The sequence below is a fragment of the Mustela lutreola genome, chromosome 10, assembly GCF_030435805.1.
Source record: "Mustela lutreola isolate mMusLut2 chromosome 10, mMusLut2.pri, whole genome shotgun sequence".
NCBI classification, from domain to species: Eukaryota; Metazoa; Chordata; class Mammalia; order Carnivora; family Mustelidae; genus Mustela; species Mustela lutreola.
This window is the reverse complement of record NC_081299.1, coordinates 92,251,759-92,260,005: the sequence shown is the minus strand read 5'-3', so window position 1 is coordinate 92,260,005 and position 8,247 is coordinate 92,251,759. Positions and strand designations below refer to the sequence as shown.

The 8,247-nt window shown below is 41.5% G+C and overlaps 1 long non-coding RNA gene across 1 annotated transcript; it reads left to right on the top strand.

The window, feature by feature from the left end:
• The first annotated feature begins 709 nt into the window (after positions 1-709).
• Positions 710-7,985, top strand: LOC131809668 (uncharacterized). Its single transcript, XR_009345250.1, has 2 exons — positions 710-1,156; positions 7,673-7,985. It is a non-coding gene; the product is annotated as an uncharacterized LOC131809668 (long non-coding RNA).
• Positions 7,986-8,247: the final 262 nt, after the last annotated feature.

Here is an 8,247-nt window from a genome sequence, read left to right as displayed (position 1 = left end):
TTGGGAGTGGGTGACTGAGGGGTACAAAATGAATGAAGTCACTGGATTCAAGGCCAAGGAAGTTTAGGCCTGTATGTGGAAATAGTCTGTCAATACCCATTGATCTTCAAGCAGACCATGGTGAGACGGTGAGAAAGATGACAACCTGAAGCTCATGGCGAACATGCAGGAGTAGACAAGAGATGGACGTACCTCAGGGGAGGAGATGAGAAGAGCTCGTCATTCTTGGAGGGCATGGGTCTCAAAGGAATAAGGGGCTGTTCACTTAAGACTCAATATTAAATGGCTACGTTCACGACCAGGGGGATCAGTGGAGCATAACTGGGGGAACCACCTATTGATTCAGTGATAAGTGGGAAGAGGGAGGTAAAACATCTCACATGGGAAGGATTAGGCTTAGGAAGGATCCAGATTTCCTCAATGGTTTTTAACCCTGGCTGCACGTTAGAATGTCCTATGCCAGTCCAGTTCTATCAGAATGTCTGATAGCAGCATCAGTAGGGCGGAGCAGCACTATGTTGTAAAGGCCCCAGGGATTTCCAGTATGCCGCCAGGCTGGCGGATCACTAATGAACAAGGAGTCCTTGGGCGTAAAGAGGTCTCACTGCTGAGGCTGACACGGGGTTGGGGTGAGTACTGAGTGGCACCTGCTTTTGGCACCCAGGGCACAGGATGTATAGCGGGGCCTCTGAGTTTGGGGTGCATTGATGGTCTGCAGCTGAAGCCCTTGACCAGCAGGCCTGCGTGAAGCAGGGCCCAGGTGCAGAGCATCTTATCACTGCCTGCAGCTGGGTGCTGATGCCGGGGAAGGACAGGAAGGGGGGTGGCCCCAGTGTTATTTCGCACTGGGAGGGAAGCTACTTGTTGAGTTCTGTCATCAGTCCTTGGTGCTACATTTGAAAAGAAGCATGACAAATTGGGCCTGTCTTGAGAGAGTAAACAGAAAGGAGGCTGGATTCAGGAAATCATGTCACATTAGGAGTGAAAGAAGGAACTGGGAATGGGGAGAAGAAAAGCTTTTGGGTGGTTCTGACAACCATCCCCTTGAAAGGCTGTCTGTCCTGTGGAAGAGTGATGAGGTTTACAGCATTTGGCTCCAGAAGGCAGACCAGAGAGTGGGAATTTAAAAGAAGAACTCATCTTGGTGTGAAGGAAGGTATTTCTTTTTTTTTTTTAAGATTTTATTTATTTATTTGACAGACAGAGATCACAAGCAGGCAGAGAGGCAGGCAGAGAGAGAGGAGGAAGCAGGCTCCCCGCTGAGCAGAGAGCCCAACTCGGGGCCCAATCCCAGGACCCCAAGATCATGACCTGAGCTGAAGGCAGAGGCTTTAACCCACTGAGCCACCCAGGTGCCCCTGAAGGAAGATATTTCTAACAATTAACTTCCACCACACTTGAGACGGTCACCGTATGAAGTGGGGCAATTCTTTAGAGTTTTTCAAGAGGTTAGATGACAGATCTCTTAAATAGTGTAATAAAATTATAGCTGTACTTTGTGTAGGAGGCTTGATATCATGGTCATTTTCTTTCTTCCTAGTCTTAGAGTCTAGGAAACTATTTAATGTGAATATTAAAAAATGAAAAACAGGAATACCTGTGTGGCTCAGTCAGTTAAGTTTCTGACTCTTGATTTTGCTCAGGTCATGATCTCAGGGTCGTGAGATTGAGTCCCACACCCAGCGTTGTGTGCTGGGGGTGGAGCCTGCTTGAGAATCCCTCTCTCTCTTCCTTTCCCTTTGTGTCTCCCTCTTCCTTTCTCTAAAAAAATGAAAGAAATAGAGAGAGAAAGATAAAGACAGACAACTAAAAAAAATCCTTGGTATATATTGGCCAGTGTCTTGGGAAAAACAAAATATTAGTTTTTTTTTTTTTTTTTTTTTTTAAGTTTTTATTTATTTATTTATTTGACAGAGAGAAATCACAATAGGCAGAGAGGCAGGCAGAGAGAGAGGAGGAGGAAGCAGGCTCCCTGCTGAGCAGAGAGCCCGATGCGGGACTCGATCCCAGGACTCTGAGATCATGACCTGAGCCGAAGGCAGCGGCTTAACCACTGAGCCACCCAGGCGCCCCATTAGTTTTTTTTTTTTAATCTAGCTTTATTCTTGGGAAGTATAGGTAACAGCATTATTCAAGCTGACAGTTTTTTTTTTTTAAATTAAAAATCAAGAACTTATTTCAAGATATGTGTGTGTGTGATATGTGTGTGTGTGTGAGTATTTATAGCTTGAGACAATAATAATATTTATAGATCCTGACATTTTCAGAAAAATCTATTGGTTAAGCCTCACAGTGTTTCTGTTTAAGTAGGTCAGTATTTTTACAGGAGTAGAAACCTGAAAAACAGAGAAATCTATGTGACTTGAGGAAGGTCATAGCTGAAGTCAGCATTGCAGCCAAGAATAACCAACTGCCATTATTTGACAGGTATACATCTCTAACAGTGAGCTCAGACTGGATACATAATAAGAGCATATAAATAAATATAGTCCCCATTCAAATGGATTTCCACATAAACCAAGGCAGATGACAATTAATACAGAAAGTCGGTGGCTTGTGTTCCTTAGGGAAAGGCAGTAAGTATGACCTTGATTTCTACTGCTAGGTCCTTGTGAAGGAACTACATCATAACTCTTTAAGAATGGCTCACTCTAACATGTTAAAAATTTTGGAGAGATTCAGAAAAAAAACATTTTTTGGGGGGTAGATATTTTTAAAAAAGGTTTTAAGGAATGGGAGGTCAAAAGAGGTGGTTTTTAGGAGGAGGTGGTAGAGCTAATTTCCCAGATAATTTTAAGGAATTAGATACAAAAATATTCATAGCTGCCCAGAGCTGCAAGACATGGGGACAGGTAACTGAGAGCAGGAACTTGATCTTCAAGAATGTAGACCCATCCTTTCTGAGGGTGCAAAGAGAAGGTTGGTGATACCTGCCGATGTTTAGGCATGCATAAGGGTAACAAGATGATGATGATTATTTTGTTGTGGTTTCACCTTTTAAAAAGAGTAAGTAGAACAGGTGAGATAAACTAATCCCTTCTGAGAGGGTAAGGACAGCTTACTGCTGATTATAAAAGATAAGGAGGGGGGCGCATGGGTGGCTTGGTTAAACGTCTGCCTTTAGCTCAGGTCATGATCCCAGGGTCCTGGGATCAAACCCCCTCACCCTGTTCTGTAGGGAGTCTGCTTCTCCCTGTGTCCCTCCCCTTGCTCATGCCCTCTCTTTCTCTCTTTTTTTTCCCCCCTCTCTCTCAAATAAATAAATAAAATCTTTAAAAAAAGAAAAGGTGAGGAGATGAAACCCCCTCCTCTATGAAGAACATAATACCCTCTGCAGCTCCTGACAACAGTGTGTGAAATGATGAGTCCCCAGAAAGTCTGAGTTACACTTTAGATATCAAAGCATAAGAGAAAGTAGAAAGTTCTTCCTAAAATAAAAAATAGAAACAGTGTTAGATTCAGTAGCCATTGTAAGAATTGATGTTTATGGTATAGGAAGCTATTTATTTTTACTTAAGTTTTAGGCCTTATTCCAAATTGCATGTCATGCTGATGTCTAATATGCATGACATACAGGCTCTATTTTATTCAAGAACTATATTTCTGCAGAAGAAGCATGTGTCCTAAACTGTGAACTGAAAGCTATGACACCAGAAATCTCCATTTAGGGAGATACTGGACTGGCGGCCCAGGGAATCACACTTCTTTGGGGATAGATTCATCAAACGATAGAAACTAGTGTGTCTCTAAGCTATAGGATAAGTGAAGAACCCATCCTTAAGCAAAGGCATCCTCATGTGTACTTCCATCTCAGGCCTTGAAGAGCTGATCACTCTTCTATTTAAACAGACTGTTAATGACTAGGCAAATAGTGAATTTTCAAATATAAAAAATGTTTAGCTCTGGTATCAGGTAAAAGGGAAAGCATTTCTTTTGTCTAGGATGACTGTAATGAGGGAAAAGCAGGGATGTAGAGGTGACAGTGGCAAATGATGGGTTTGGAGTGATGGCCCTCAAACTTTGGTGTTCATCAGAATCACTTAGAAGCCTTGTTTTAAAAAATACACTTTCCCAGACATTACCAAAGAAGACATGCAGATGGCAAAGAAGCAGGTGAGAGATGCTCAATGTCATCTATCATTAAATAATTGCAAATTGAAACAACAATGAGATATCACCACATGCCTATTAGAGCTGTTAGAATTCAAAAACTCTACACCACAAATGCGGCGAGGATGTGGAGCAGTAGAGACTCCCATTCATCCTGACGGGAATACAAAATGCCACTTTGGAAGGCAGTTTCACAGTTTCTTACGAAGCTAAAAATAGCCTTACATAGGATTCAGCAATCACACCTTTCAACTAAACTGAGGAGGTATTTACTCAACTGAGTCAAAAACTTACGTCGACATGAAAACCTGCACACAGATGCTTATAGCAGCCTGAATTCTAATCACCCCAAACTAGAAGCAGCCAAGGTATTTTCTAAGTGGATGGACAAATAAACTGTGGTACATCCATACAATGGAATAGTATTTGGCAATAAAAAAAATGAGCCATCAAGCCATGAAAAGACATTGAAGAGCCTTTAATGTACATTGCTAAATGAAAGAAGCCAGTCTAAGTCTGTGGTTGCCAGGGCCTTAGGGGACAGGGTGAAAAGAGGGAGTAGGGAGAGCACGGGATTTTTAGGGTGGTGAAACTGTCCTGTATGATACCATAGTGATCTGTACATGTCATTATGCATTTGTGAAACCCTGTTAGGGATTTACAACATAAGAGTGAACCTTAACATGTGAAAATTGGAAAAAGACATTTAGAAGGTTAGGGGGTCCCAGGGAAGAAGGCAAACTGTGACAAGACAATCTAAGGGTGTTACAGATGCATAAAACACTCTCACTGGAGTGTGACCTGATGGCTTTGGAAGTGAGTAGAGTTTGTAAGATCCAAGGCAAAAAAGAGCGCACAGAAGTACTGGCCTCCAGTCAGAAAGTTGTTTCTCACCGAGGTAAGAGTTAACTATTCTGATACCACTATACATGTATATATATGTTGGGATTGAACAATAAAGTAAATGAATGGTGGCTGTTGGTTGCCAAGTTTCTGACTGTTAGAGTGGGAGTTTTCAGAGAAGGGAGAATGACCTGTGTGTAATGAGTTAGAATTGGGGGCTTTAATAAAATTTCATGGCACTACATGAAATATTTACAGATACGTATACACACACATAGAAACGGCAAAGGTGCACAGGGGCCAACTGAAAGCTCCAATGGCCAAAGCCAGAACATTTTGAGCAACAAAATACAGTAGCTTTAGATTATAATCCCAAGTATTAAATAAATATCCACAAGTACATACAGATATAAATATTGAGTAAATTAATAAACTGGGGAGAAGAGACAAATCTTCCATTCAGAAAAACTTCAAATTAATTATGTAGATCCTCCATCTTATAGGAGGGAGAGCATACCTTCCCCTCCTCACTTGTGGGCTGCACATAATGACTTCCTTCCAAGGGAAGGAATAACTTTATAGTAGAGAAACCTGACAAACACTATTTAAGCCAGATGATCAAGGTCAGCAATGGTCATAAATAATGTTGATGATATGTATCATTTACATGCTGAGATGAAAATGGAAATTTACCTCTGTGTTCTTTCTCCCCAAAACTCATAATGCACAGTCTAATCATGAGCAAAAGACTGGACAAATTCCAATAGAGGGCCTTCCTACAAAATAGCTGACCAGTACTTTTTAAAACTGCCAACAGCATCAAAAACCAATGTGAGAAACTGTCACAGCTAAGAGGAGCCTAAGGGTACATGACAACCATGTTATAATACGATTTCCTGTAACAGAAGATGAGCATTAGGTAAAAACTAAGGAAATCTAAATACACTTTGCAGCCTTAGTTAATTATAATATATCAGTATTGGTTCCTTAATATTAACAAATGCACCATAGTAATATAAGATGCTAACAGGGCACACTGTGTATAGGGCACACCGGTAGCTTCCTGTATTACTGCCTTTATTTTCTGTAAATCTAAGACGGTTCTAAAAAATAAAGGCTATTCATAAAAACACCAATTCAAAAAATACACATTCCCAGCTCCCACTGGATGATTCTGATACACTTCAAAGTATGAAAACTACTTATCAAAATGTTCCAAAGTCAAGAGAAAGCTTGACTTCTAGGCCTTTTACTGGGTCAGCATATACCTTTTAATATGCTAAAAAGCAAACATAAGATCTTAGTGAATCTTGCATTTTTTTAAGACCTCTGTCTCCTCAGCTGGGTTCATCAGGTAGAGGAAGCTGTCTGATTCTGGAAGGGGAAGCAGATGACAGCTCCGCAGAAAGAAGTGGGGAGAGACGTGAAGGGTTTTAAACTCCCACAATTCAGGGGCTAGAGACAGCTAGTGGGACTGTTTGTCACCATATGAGATTTGCATTCAACATGTCATCAGCAATATGTAATTATAAAGATAGTCCTGGCTTCCGAGAGTTGACAGCTTCCATGTTCACTACTGGCTTTGATTATTGAATGACAGGATAACAAAACTAGAAGAGATTAGAAGGAATAATTGGCTTAGTATCTTCTCTTCTCTTGGGTAAAAACAACCTATATATTTTCCCCTGCAGTATTGTAATGGGAAAAGCAATCTTACATTCATTCTTTCTCTTTCCTTAAAAAGTAAAATAGGTAAAATGTGACAAAATTTTAGGATAAACAAGCTTGGGTCCCTAAGGATGGGGATTCCTCAAAGTGGCAACATCTGACTTACAAGTGCCCTGTATGTACGAAGCTTAGTCTGTGCTTATTAACTAAATCAGAAGAGGGAAGAGTGTTCCTTAAGGCAGTGGGTTGTCTTCACCCTATGCACCTGCAACGCTCCAGAGCATTAACTCTTAAAGTGTGCTCCCACCTCCGGCTTATTCTCTGCTTCCCGGGTCTTGAGTCACCATGTAATGGCTGGCTGGTCTCTAGTATCTGCCTTCAATAAAGGTATCATTCATCATGTCACATCGGTTAGGAAAATGTAGGCTAACAAAGTGGAGTGACAGTGAACCTGGAAGTATGGTTATTAGAGGGATGGAGAGACAAAAAAACCCAATCCAGGGACACCTGGGTGGCTCAGTCAGTTAAGTGTCCGCGTTTGGCTCAGGTCATGATCCCAGAGTCCTGGGATGGAGTTCCCTCATCGGGCTTCTTGCTCAAGGGACAGCCTGCTTCTCCCTCTCCCACTCCCCCTGCTTGGGCTCGTTTGCTCTCACTCGCACTCTCTCTCCCTGTCAAACAAAATCTTTTAAAAAAGGGAATTACATTTCCTCAATTTTAAGATGAATACTTTCTCACAATTTTTTTTTAAAGATTTTATTTATTTATCTGACAGACAGAGATTACAAGTAGGCAGAGAGGCAGGCAGAGAGAGAGGAGGAAGCAGGCTCCCTGCTGAGCAGAGAGCCCGATGCAGGGCTCGATCCCAGGACTCTGAGATCATTACCTGAGCTGAAGGCAAAGGCTTTAACCCACTGAGCCACCCAGGCGCCCCTCTCACAATTTTTATTTCTGAAAAAAAGATATACCTTACAGTTGGTGTATACATTCAGTGTGATGTTTCTCACCAAACCCTCTCAAATTACTTCTAAATTAATGTTGTGTCTTACAGGTGACCCACCTTAAGAATTGAGAAGATCTGGCAGTCAAAACATCTATGGAAGGTGAAAAGAACAGTCTGAATCATTTCCCCTGTGAATCTAGTGAGGACCATTACAAAGCAACCTTATTGGGGCGCCTGGGTGGCTCAGTGGGTTAAAGCCCCTGCCTTCGGCTCAGGTCATGATCCCAGAGTCCTGGGATTGAGCCCTGCATTGGGCTCTTTGCTCAGTGGGGAGCCTGCTTCCTCCTCTCTCTCTCTGCCTGCCTCTCTGCCTACTTCTGGTCTGTCAAATAAAATAAATAAAAATCTTTAAAAAAACAAAGCAATTTTCTTTTCATCAAATTCTAAACATGCATTTACTATTACTCTTTTAAAATTAAAATTGCCTCCAAGGCTTTTTGCTTTAGGGTCAAGATAAAATAAGAGGGGCTATATTTAACCCTTGCCTGAAACAACTAAAGAAATGGAACAAAATATATGAAATAACAGTTTTCTTTCTTTAGATTATTTATTTATTTATTTGACAGAGAGAGATTGGGAACATGGGCAGGGGGAATGGGAGAGGGAGAAGCAGGCCTTCCACC